Source organism: Neoarius graeffei, chromosome 18 (assembly GCF_027579695.1).
Source record: "Neoarius graeffei isolate fNeoGra1 chromosome 18, fNeoGra1.pri, whole genome shotgun sequence".
Taxonomy (NCBI): Eukaryota; Metazoa; Chordata; class Actinopteri; order Siluriformes; family Ariidae; genus Neoarius; species Neoarius graeffei.
Genome location: NC_083586.1, coordinates 5408975 through 5422177, shown reverse-complemented (window position 1 = coordinate 5422177; position 13203 = coordinate 5408975). Strand labels below are relative to the sequence as shown.

The following is a 13203-nucleotide window of genomic DNA, read 5'->3' as shown; positions in this document are numbered from 1 at the left end:
ATATTGGTAGGGACACGCCCATACCGCCCACACCCAATTCTACACCTGTGTTGTTGAGCATGGAGAAAACCAGAAAATAGGAAAAAAGTTAGAGCAGGCAAAATAATGATTTTTTTCTTTCTTTTTTAAAATAAGGTAACCATTCCTAAATCTACTATAATACCATATAAGAGTATAGAATAAAAGGACCAAATTCCCATTTTTATTCTCTACTCTAAAAAAACATTTATAAACTTCATTTAAAGAGTGTCAAATAAGAAAAAAAAAAAACTTTTTCGGGAACAAAGACAGAGGTGCTGCAACATCAGGTTGGTATATGGAGCCGGAAGAGTAAACTCCTATCCCAACTCCTATCTCCTATCCCTACTTGTCCCCCCAAAAAAATCTGCTCGATATAACGCTCTCATTTAGAGAACAAATCAGATATTAAATTGATTAGAATAGATACTACACTTGATCCTAATCAAAATGCAGAGAAATGATAATTTACTGCAGCTAATGGCTTTAAATATATCACTTACACATATTAAAGGGATAGTTCAGGATTTTTGACATGAATCTGTATGGCATCCCCATCAATAGTGTCGTGGTGCAAACACACTGACTTACCCCTGATAGCATCCTGTGAGTCCAGTTCTTGTCCAGTTTTGGTCCAGACGAAAGTAGTCTGGCAAGTTTGTTGGGGTCACGAAAGTAAAACGTTTTTCGTCTCAAAACAGTATGTGCCAAAATCGTTGCCAAATAAAAAGTCAACCCTCGAAATCGCTTGGCACTATTTTCTCTCCCTCGGTATCACTGTGCGCTGTCATGCTGACATCTGCGCAGGAATCAACACCTTTCCCATTGTTTGGCAGTGATTAGGAGTTCAGATCAGCGGCGCTAACAAGCTAATTTGAGAGCAAGAACAGCGACAAATTTATCACCTTCTATAACCTATACAATAATATATTTGTGAAAATGGTGTGCACTTGCGACTATCCAGGCTGTAGCAACAAAGATGTGGCTTAATCTCTGCACACATTTCACCGTCGTAGTCAGACATGTTGTCGCTAACTTTGCTAGCAGTAAACAATATAGTGATGTGTCGGTCGCGAATGATCTGGTTCAAAAAGCCAGCTCTTTGAAGTGAACGACGGGAGCCGGCTCTTCGGTGGGAGCCGAGTTGGGGAGCCAAATTAGTTTTTTGTCCTTAAGTGCCTCAGAGAGAGAGAGAGACAGAGTTCAGCTCAGCTGAAGGATGATTGTCTATTTGACAACCATGATCATTGTTTTGTTGCCGTGAATTCCTAAAGCTCATGATATAAATTGTCGCTCATAAATTGACAGGTTCGGTCGGCAACCGCCTTGGCATGGCCAGATTAATCTGCGGTATACAATGAGACAGCAGTCATTATAACAGGAGCATATTTGCTGTTCCAGCGGCTTCTCATTACTGGTGGAGCAGAGTGCGGCACTTTTTTCTCTTTTTACATGCGCTGAAGGTGCCACATATTTTGTTGCACATTGTTCTGTGTTTGTTAAAATAATTTCCAACTTTGCTTCATAGTTTCTTAGACCTGATTTATACTTCATAATTTATTTTGTGGCATTTTGTTCAAGGTCGAGTGTGAAATAAAGCCATAAAGGATAAACAGTTGATGTCTTCTATGTATTTTATATTGGTAATATAACACAGTTTTGCATTATGTTTGTGAGAAAATAATTTATTAATTGGTAAGTAAGTTTTATTTCTATAGCTAGAACATTGTTACACTGCTATACTTTACAAAGCTTTACAATGGCTACAAAAACTAAAAAATAAAATGGAAAACATCCTATTGCTAAAATATAAATAATAATGTAATTAATTAACTAGTTAATTGCAGCAATTAAATCAAAAATAAAATCTCAGGAGCCGTTTGGGAGCTGAAAGAGCCGGCTCCTTATAGTAAGAAGAGCCAAAAGAGCCGGCTCCCGAAAAAGAGCCAAAATTCCCATCACTAAAACAATGAATGAAACAGCCGTGTCTGTCACCTGGCGGCAGCGCGCAGTGATAAGAAGGGAGAGAAAATAATGCCAAGCGATTTCGAGGTCTAACTTTTTATTTGGCAACGGTTTTGCGATGCAAATATATCACTCTTTCGAACACATACTGTTTTGAGACGAAAAACGTTTTACTTTCGTGACCCCAACAAACTTGCCGGACTACTTTCGTCTGGACCAAAACTGGACAAGAACTGGACTCACAGGATGCTGTCAGGGGTAAGTCAGTGTGTTTGCACCACGACACTATTGATGGGGATGCCATACAGATTCATGTCAAAAATCCCGAACTATCCTTTTAAAATCCAGAAAGGTAAACACAGCTAGACTCCGCCCTCAGCAGCTGGATCCTTTTGAAGCGAGACATCGCCTTTTGGGGCGTGTGGGAGATGCTTCAATGCAAAAACATCAACAGTTCTAACATTTGTTGACTAAAAATGTTCAGCTCCGCCAGAGCAAAGCCTACAAAAATATACTGAACTCGTTAACATTTCCCTCCACGGACCTCTTTAGTAAAAGGCGAAAAATGTATGCGTCAATGAGGAGAAACCTGAGCTGCACTGAACACTGGATCAGGTTAGTGACACTGTATTGGAGGCATAGGCCGCGGAACCGCCCGGGCCGGCCTTCGGGGGGCTCAAGTCCCTGGGCCACAGCCAATCAGGGGCCTCGTAAAGGGGCCTTGTAATATTAATAAAATAATAAACTGTCGGAATCGTGGGCCTACATTAATGTACGGAGAGAAATAAGGTTAGAAATAAATGAGCGCATAGTAGCCTGCTGTAAGAGACATGGTGGATGTGGTTCGCGAAATGAACACCCACAACTGTACCAGAATAAAATGTAACAAAATGTAACGTCACGCACGAAAGCGCGCCAAAGACTGCAGACTACTGAGACACAAATTTAGAGGCTTTGAAAGATGAAGGGTTCACATGTTAGCGGGGCACATAAAAGGAAAAAAAAGAGAGAGATGCAGGTAATGATAGAATCGTTGCCTAAAGTCACAGACTTTTTTAAGGTAAGGATCACCAATCTGTTCAGAATATCAGCTACTTATCAGTTATCAGCCGTACCAGCAGCCAGGCTAGATATGCTATGAGGTAATGGATAGCATATTATTACATTAAGGTAATAAAATGTCTAAAACGGCATCTGCTGAAGAAATTGATGAAAAGATCGTAGCCTATAATTTTCATAGTTCGGGCAGCAGACAGAGTAAGCATACTGAGGGGAATAGCAATACAAAGCTAGCGCATATCCACATTTCTCGCTAGCTGTGTTGGGTGTGTTGTTAACCCCTGGGCTCACGCTAGCCGCTCGCACGTCCGCAAATTGCGAAGTTTTATTCCAATTTGCGAAAAGAAAATCACAATTCGCATTTTATGCGAAAGTCATTTAAAGTTTAAGCAAAATCTATCAAACAATTGTGATTTCTCAAGATAAACAGTACCTTTCAGGGCCTGAATTTGGGTGCGGGATTGCGGATATCGCGCATATTTTTTTTTAATTCCCGCACCTTTAACGATTCTAATGCGAGAGATTCCCGCACACATTACTGCATTGCCTGACAACATCAATCTAATAATGGATCAGTGTGAATGTGCGACTACCTTCTGTTCTCAAGGTTACTTGAATTGAACCCTCCTTTTACTGACTGACCCCCCTCTTATCTCCCCCCGTAGCCTACTCAGAACAAACACAGCAGCACAGACAGGTCATTCACACAGAGACAGTGCGCGCACTCTTCCTCTCTCGGACTTTTGCTGTAAAACACATGGACTGCTGGCTAAAACGCACAAGTGCAGTGGCAGAAGTTTCCCCTGCTAAGAGGAAAACTCCTGTGAGTGATACCGTTGAGAATATTGCTGAGAAGACACAGGACGAGACCACTAACATTAACGTCGACATTGCGAAGGGGATTAGATCAGAGCATGGCTATAAGAAAAAAGTATTTACAAGGAAAAGCAAAGGACACTGATGCTGACAAAAGGGATGACCACTAGGAGAAAGAGTAGGAAAGACTACATATGTACAAGAATCCTGCACTCAGCAAAGATGAATTGTTCAGTATTGAGAACAATTTGATTATTTTTTTTTTATTAAAGATGGCATATGACACGGGAGACAGGGCTATATGGTATAAGAGAATCCTGACAAGTCAACAAAGACTGTTGTCATGTTAACGTTCTATATGTGGACTGAAACAAAGTTTGTAAATTCATTCAGTGTTAAGAACAGTTTGATAGTGTTTTCTTATTTTAATTGTAGACATTAAACAGAGGACAGGGATGATCAGATCAGACATGAGAATAGAAAAATGATAAAGTTGATAAAAAAAGATGATATAAAAATGTTACAAAAGGAAAAAGCAAAGGTCACTGATTAAAGAGATGGCCACTAAAAGAAGAGACAAATAACACAAACATAGTTAAGAGAATCCTGAAAAGTCAGCAGACTGGTTTAAGTTAGATTTTAAGTTAGACTTCTTGTGTCAATAAATTCATTGAGTGCTATTAAGAACAGACTGATTTTTTTTCTTTTTTTATAATTAAACAAAGCAGTGACACTTAAAGAATAGTGCATGAAGATGAGGAAGAAGCAGCTGTGTAAAGCAACACTAAGGAGGTTGTAAAATTAGCTTAACTAAAAGGCACACAACCTTCCAAACTCTTCCTAGAGCCTTACTCGCACTGCTAGAAAAAGGCTATTGGTGTTTGATGGCATAACAGTCAGTCAGCAATGTCATGCTGTAAAGGATCTCTTTCATTTTGTGGTGGTTTTCTACCCTCCACCCGAGACTGAACAGTCCATATCTTAGACGGCTGGTGAGAATAATACTTGCATTTATCCACCCTTTGTCTGACAATGCTATCCAAATTTGGAGATATCAAAATGAAAAGTCTACTAAAAAGGATCCCTCAAATGGTGACAAAAGGTTACATACTGTAGAGATCTTCAATCTGAGTAGTGGCAGAAGGTAAGACCTAAGCTATTTAAGCCCACAAGTAGCGTTCCCCACAAACTGTATAAATCCCCCACAAACTGTGTAAATCCCCCCCCCCATTTGAGTCACTGAGGGGGGGGAATTCCCCCCCATTCTGAAAAATGAAATTCAGGCCCTGCCTTTCGTGTCCATCTTCGATGTTTTGATTTATAACCAACGCCCCCGAGTTTTGAAGCTTCTTATTGGTTGACTGCAAATTACGTCTTCCAATAGCATCGGACCTTACATATAAAATGATCAATTTCCGAGTTGCGCTGATAATGTCGGCAATTCTCGCTCATTAGTGAACAAGATTATAGCGAGGTTTGTTTAAAATAAATTATCTGACTTTACGTATGACAAAAACTTATCTAAAAAGTGAGATAACATATTAAAATATTCTGTTAGCTTTCTCAGTTAGGGATAAAAACACGATATAACCATTCTAAAGACATATTTTCTACATATCAACCCTGACAGAACTTTGGAAGAACTCACAGATGAACCAGGATATATCGACCAAGTGTACCTTGTTTTCAGAGCGTTTTGCCACACATGGTTCAAAGTTTTGACTGCAAGTGTTTCACTTGAGAAATTAATGGTGAATATCATTATATTTGGGTTATGAGATTAATTTATAAGAAACAACCATTGATTTTAACTCCCTGAGCTCCCTTCATCCTACCCATAAAGACACCCCCCTCCCCCTAAACACACACACATGGATCCCAATTATACACACACACACACAGGCCAGTCAGCATACTATAGAGGGTGACTAAGGGCTAAAAGGTGCATAGATAGCAAAGAATGCAAAGCACATCACACCAGATGTTAGATATAATTATAATGAAAAATATGGACTCCGTAAATCAGATTAAGCGGGTTAAATTAAACACACAATTTCATTACATATATACAGTTGATGAAATGATCAAAATAAGAGGATTCAAGAATAAATAAGCATGCTATGAACATACGTAAATCAAGAACATGGAAAGACAAAGGCAGGAAACAAGCATGCAAACACTATTGAAACACCAACAAACTACAGTAACAATTCATTTTTCAATATTATGTCAGTGCAAGAAACATTTAGAAGTATAACATATCTTGCTAAAAAAAATTACTTTGCTAAAAAGAAAATTGTTCTTTTAGCATTTCTTGCTAAGCGAAATTGCAAATTGCTAAAGAAAAATTTGAGTCTTTAGCACTTTTCGCTAAAACAATTTGGGTCCTAGAGTGAGCACAGAACCCGTGTGGATTTAAGTGAAATACTTGAGAAGTTCTGTGGTCAAGACAACATTTTAAGGTAAGGACACTTGATTATTAATGTTTGCCCGCCGTGGCTTGTTGTTGATGAAAGGCCCACATGATTTTGCCTTATGCAGCTACTGCTAACGTCATGCTTTGAACTAGGTTAAGCTCATTTGCGCTAAAGGATGGGTTTATTGAAGGACTTTGATGTAGCTAGTTTCTTTTTAAAAAAAATCATATGCTCAAAACACTATGCCCGTGTTCATCATGTTTAACTTTTTTCTTGGTGGAGTGCGTGAAATATTGTTGCAAGTGGTATTTCGATGCAGTCATGTCAAAAAGGCAGTTGAATGCATGGTCTTATTCAAGGAGAAGGAAGACTTGCATGATGCTTGAACATAGATCGGTAAAATAGACCCTAGTAGGACTTGGTTTCGTGTATTTTGGTCTGTAGAGTTATGAGTTTGGCTGCTGTCCATGGTGTTTACGTTTCATGTTGCCGCCGAGCCAAGTACCTTGACTTGCAGTGAATGTTTGTTTTCATGCCGCCGAGCTATTTTTATATATTTTATTTTTTAAAAGGACTTGTCTGTAGGTGTGTGTGTTTTATGTTTACAACACATAGGTCTACATTATAGCACACGCAGGCTTGTGTGGTTATCTCTGGCCATGCCCCTGCGTGAAAGTTACGCAGTATCACTGTCCTGTCTGTGGTAATAATCAGAACCGGCTCTGTAATGATAATGCGCACGTTCTTCTCTATCTCTGTGGTTGGATGTGTTGAGCGATGTGAGCGTGGGCCTTGCACAGCTACGCTGAGCCAAATGTAACCTATCGTAGGCTTCTAGGCTAATTACGCGCTTACACTGTAAATGCTTGACATGTATTGCAAATAAAATAAGAGTGTTTTCCTGGCCAACGGTAAGGGTAGGGTTGACAGGTAGCCTATGAGGGGCCTCAAAAAACCCAGTAGCCCCTGGGCCACGAGTGTTGATAAAGTGCCCCTGGCCAGGGGGGCCGTGGCCCGGGTAACTTTTTGAAAATTATTTAAAAAATAAATAAAATGTTGGCCTGCGAGTGTTTTTCAACTCAAAACATGTCGACAAAATCGAACTTAAACCCAACCCATGCTGTAATTTAATCAAACATTTGCTTAAACATTTCCTAAACCAATATTTTTTGACGTTGAGCGGACTCGAGCATGAACCGCTCCGACGCGCTATAATGACACCAATCTATCACCAGCCAATCAGGAGACTTAATCAAACGCATCCCCCACCCACCAATCTATCACCAGCCAATCAGAAGACTTAATCAAAAGCATCCCCTGCCCACCAATCTATCACCAGCCAATCAGGAGACAATCAAACGCATCCCCTGCCCACCAATCTATCACCAGCCAATCAGGAGACTTAATCAAACGCATCCCCCACCCACCAATCTATCACCAGCCAATCAGAAGACTTAATCAAATGCATCCCCCGCTCACCAATCTATCACCAGCCAATCAGGAGACAATCAAACGCATCCCCTGCCCACCAATCTATCACCAGCCAATCAGGAGACTTAATCAAACGCATCCCCCGCCCACCAATCTATCACCAGCCAATCAGGAGACTTAATCAAACGCATCCCCCGCCCACCAATCTATCACCAGCCAATCAGGAGACTTAATCAAACGCATCCCCCACCCACCAATCTATCACCAGCCAATCAGAAGACTTAATCAAATGCATCCCCCGCTCACCAATCTATCACCAGCCAATCAGGAGACAATCAAACGCATCCCCTGCCCACCAATCTATCACCAGCCAATCAGGAGACTTAATCAAACGCATCCCCCGCCCACCAATCTATCACCAGCCAGTCAGGAGACTTAATCAAACGCATCCCCCGCCCACTCGTGTCCGCATCTGAGACGTTGAATTTTCACAGAAGGAGGGAAGAAGTTGACTGAGGTAAGACTGTATGATAAATTAACGAACGAATAAGAGAGGAATTTCAACATATAGGGCTTAAGTTTGTTACCGTTAAATAAGCATTGCTTGTACAGCAGCGTTATGTCGTTACAACGTTGACCCACTTTTAACGTGCCGAGTACTGATTGTAGCCGCTAACATGCTAATTAGCTTGCTGTCAAAAGTGCAAAGACCTTAAATTGTTCTGTGTAAATTAGAAAATGGCGCAACTTCCTCTGTAGCCGTCAGCTCAACTTGTCTTGAGTTTTGAGCCGATCACAGCAGGGCAGCACTGTGGCCTGAGGTAAAACATGATAGTTTAAGTTTGTTTAAATTACAAAAATGAGTACACCCAATGACTGTCTCATATACTCTTCATATACTCATACTGTTTAAGTAATGCAATAAAACTAATCTTTAAAAGTGGTATTTACTCAAACTGTTTGCATAGGATGAACTTTCGGGTTAACAGTGTAATAGTCTTGCAGTGTTCCGCAAATTTGCAATTTAATATTTCAGATCTTGAGACATGAAAGTGCTATTTTAAAAAATAAAAGGTCAGAAATGTTTTCTTTGTCATCTATTTAGGGGCCGTTCACAATTGTCAACATTTTCATGAGTGTACAAAACGTACACTTTTTAACCACCCCCCTCCCCTCCTCCCCAAAGTGTACGAAATAAAATGTTGATTTTTCTGTGTTAAAAAAAGATCTTGTTTATTCACAAAAAAATAGAAACCACAGGAACAAAATATAGAAACCACAGGAACAATTTTTAGTCCTTGATATTATTGCCTGGCCTCCCTCTTTTCTGTTTATGTTCTTCACTGTCTTGATGTTTCAGCAGCTGGTACCTGGTAGGATATGTCTGCTGACACACAGGACACTTATGAATCTTCTGGGTGGTGGGTTGATCCTGTCTGTCTTCATGCTGCATGGCCCTTACGCCTCCATGGATAAGTTTGACATGCTTGTCTTCATCACTTCTGCTTGTGAAGACATACCTGTAAGATAAGCGTAGGGGTGGACTGAAATATAAAAAAGTAGCCATCAAGATTTCGGCTGATACTATTGTTTCAGTTTGCCCATAATACACAGTGTTTGAATAGTCCATGACATTGTACAGATTATTTATTTTGCTATGTAAAAATGTATTATTTATATTTATTTCAGTGCTTCAACCGCCACCCGCCCAAATTTAATAAAATTTTTATTTTTCGCTAGTTCACCCGCCCGATCCACGGATTATCTGCGGACTCCGTGGCTGCAACTGCCATCCGCGCATCTCTACTAGCTACGGCCTAGCTACACATAGTAGCTTTCCACACTGACGTGGCCAGCCTTCCAAAATTACCCTTAGAAGCAAAGAAAAGTCAAACTAACCTTTTGAAATAGGTCCACAATAGTTTTCTTTGGCTGCACTTTGAGTTTTTCCATCCTTTCACGACCTTGTTGATACAGTGCACATCGGCCGGCATTCAGACCATCAGTTTTCAACCTTTTCCAAAGGTTTTGTCCAGCGCTTGGTAGCATCTTTCATAATATTACCAAGAGCAGCAGCTGGTTTGTTCTTCACCTCAGTGAAATAACAGGCTTCATTATTACAAAGTCAATAAATCAATCACATTGTAATAATAACTTCACCTCATCTCATTATCTCTAGCCGTTTTATCCTTCTACAGGGTCACAGGCAAGCTGGAGCCTATCCCAGCTGACTACAGGTGAAAGGCGGGGTACACCCTGGACAAGTCGCCAGGTCATCACAGGGCTGACACATAGACACAGACAACCATTCACACTCACACCTACAGTCAATTTAGAGTCACTAGTTAGCCTAACCTGCATGTCTTTGGACTGTGGGGGAAACCGGAGCACCTGGAGGAAACCCACGCGGACACGGGGAGAACATGCAAACTCCACACAGAAAGGCCCTCACCAGCCATGGGGCTCGAACCCAGGACCTTCTTGCTGTGAGGCAACAGCGCTAACCACTACACCACCGTGCCGCCCCATAAAATAGATTGTGAAATAAAAAACTGAATAAAGAATAGGGAGATTTTGATTATATCTCATCTCATTATCTCTAGCCGCTTTATCCTTCTACAGGGTCACAGGCAAGCTGGAGCCTATCCCAGCTGACTACGGGCGAAAGGCGGGGTACACCCTGGACAAGTCGCCAGGTCATCACAGGGCTGACACATAGACACAGACAACCATTCACACTCACACCTACAGTCAATTTAGAGTCACTAGTTAGCCTAACCTGCATGTCTTTGGACTGTGGGGGAAACCGGAGCACCCAGAGGAAACCCACGCGGACACGGGGAGAACATGCAAACTCCACACAGAAAGGCCCTCACCAGCCACGGGGCTTGAACCCAGGACCTTCTTGCTGTGAGGCAACAGTGCTAACCACTACACCACCGTGCCGCCCCATAAAATAGATTGTGAAATAAAAAACTGAATAAAGAATAGGGAGATTTTGATTATATATATATATATATATGATCAAAATCTTTGTCTCTCTCTCTCTCACACACACACACACACAAAAAAAAATGTGGTGTAGTGGTTAGCGCTGTCACCTCACAGCAAGAAGGTCCGGGTTTGAGCCCCGTGGCCGGCGAAGGCCTTTCTGTGCGGAGTTTGCATGTTCTCCCCGTGTCCGTGCGGGTTTCCTCCGGGTGCTCCTGTTTCTCCCACAGTCCAAAGACATGCAGGTTAGGTTAACTGGTGACCCTAAATTGACCGTGAGTGTGAATGGTTGTCTATGTGTCAGCCCTGTGATGACCTGGCGACTTGTCCAGGGTGTACCCTGCCTTTCGCCTGTAGTCAGCTGGGATAGGCTCCAGCTTGCCTGTGACCCTGTAGAAGGATAAAACGGCTAGAGATAATGAGATGAGGTGAAGTTATTATTACAATGTGATTGATTTATTGACTTTGTAATAATGAAGCCTGTTATTTCACTGAGGTGAGGAACAAACCAGCTGCTGCGCTTGGTAATATTATGAAAGATGCTACCAAGCCATTAGGCCTTAAGAGGTGTGATGCATTTTGTGTGTGAAGTTTGCTGGATCGAGTGAAGGTTGCACAGAGAGAGAGAAAGAAACTGGGTGTTTTATTTATTTGTGTTTCTTATTTCCTCCTTCAATCCTCACTGGGGCCTTTGACAGACCTGAAGGGAGAAAGATCACGTCTCAGGTTCTGATCTAAAAATATTGGGACCTGAGAGAAGTGGTGCTTGTGAGTTCTTGCTGCTGAGGAAAGAGAAATTTCTTCAAAACATGTTACACTTAAGTCTCTATCATCGAGCCTTTGACACCAACAAAAATACTTCAATTAAAGCTCTAAAGGATTCTTATAATGCTGTAAATATTTGTACGTTCCTGGTTACATAGCACTAGAAAACTCGGGACAAGGACTCCATGAGATGTACATGGAAAAAGCATGAGGTTGAGAAAATTACAAGTTAAAAAAGACAAGAAGACAGAGTCATCTATATCCCCCACCCTATATACCAACTATACACCAAGTTTCAAGATATTATTTGTCACATTTTTCAAATTCTGCTGCAGGAAACCAACCCTACCTCTTTATACTGACCTCAGCAGCCCATGGCATAAGCCCACCAGACCTTTGGTCCAGGTGAGCTAAAAATTAAAATTTCTCACATTTCTTAGTATCAAAAGGAACATATACATTACTTAATCAACACATAAAGAAAAGAAAGAAAGCACAACTTTATTCATCACACACTTGTGAAATTTCCTCTCTGCATTTAACCCATACACACACATACCAAGAGCAGTGGCCAGCCATGCTAACAGCACCCAAGGAGCAGTTGGGAGTTAGGTGCCTCGCTCAAGGCTATCCCATATTAACCTAATCACATGTCTTTGAACTGTGGGGGGAAAACCAGAGCATCCCCACACAGACACAGCATGCAAACTCCACACAGAAAGGCCCCCGCTGGCTGCGAACCCAGAACCTTCTTGCTGTGAGGCAACCATGCTAACCACTTACACCACCATGCCACCCAAAGTTATGCCTACTCAGGTACCCTTTTTTTTTTGCCATGACCTGGATTCAAACCAGGGTCACTGCAGCCACAACACAGAGTACTAACCATTATACAATCATGGCAAACTACTCAGAGATAGGCATATACTAACTTTCAGGACCATACCACTCATAGTTTTCAAGTTCTGCTCTGGAAACAAAACCTCAGACTAACCTGAGAGACTAAGTCTGAAATTGTTTCCATGGAAACATGAAAAATTTAAACTTCTCAAATTTCTTAGTATGAAAAGGCACATCTACATCACCTTGTTAATACGTATACCAAGTTTCAAATCCGTATCATGAATAGTTTTGGATATATGCTCCGGAAACAAACATTGCTCTTAGAAACTAAGTCAAAATCTATTTATGTAAAAATTTGAAAAATACTTGAGAAAGTAGCCAGACTGTACAGTCCACAGCCCACTCTACGATTGACACACTGCATTATTTAAAATGTGTGTCCTTTTTTTGTGAGGCAAATAGTAAACAGAAGCTAACTGCAGCTAGGAACTAAAATTGTGAGTGATGTTCCAGCAGTTTCTGTGGGCTGTTTTGAGGATCAGTGCAGGAGATTCAAGGTTCTGCTGTGGCCCCAAGCTTCAGCAGCTATGAAAGCATTAAGGTTCCATAGCTCAGTGGTGAGTGCACTGGTCTAGTAAACCAGGGGTTGTAAGTTCAATCCTCACTGGGGTGTAGAAGGATGATTTAGATAAAAGAGGGAATATTGAGAACACTGACACCAGAAGGTGAGCAAGTGCTCCTCCTAATTTCTCATCACCTGAAGACCACTTTCTGCTGGTGAGAATGACCTCATATGGACAGTTTGGAGATCACTGAGGATCTGAAGGTGTCTTTGGTGTGCAATTTCTGCAAAGCACTTTGCCCTCAAGTCTCTATCAATGCCTGTTGTCAGGTGGTA

The 13203-nt window shown here is 41.3% G+C and overlaps 1 non-coding gene and 1 pseudogene across 1 annotated transcript; both read right to left on the bottom strand.

The window, feature by feature from the left end:
* Nucleotides 1-272: 272 nt before the first annotated feature.
* On the bottom strand, nt 273-483 carry LOC132866911 (U2 spliceosomal RNA; annotated as a pseudogene).
* Nucleotides 484-2465: 1982 nt separating this feature from the next.
* Nucleotides 2466-2580, bottom strand: LOC132866876 (U5 spliceosomal RNA). The gene has a single exon (XR_009650642.1). It is a non-coding gene; the product is annotated as a U5 spliceosomal RNA (small nuclear RNA).
* Between the last annotated feature and the right edge of the window lie 10623 nt (nt 2581-13203).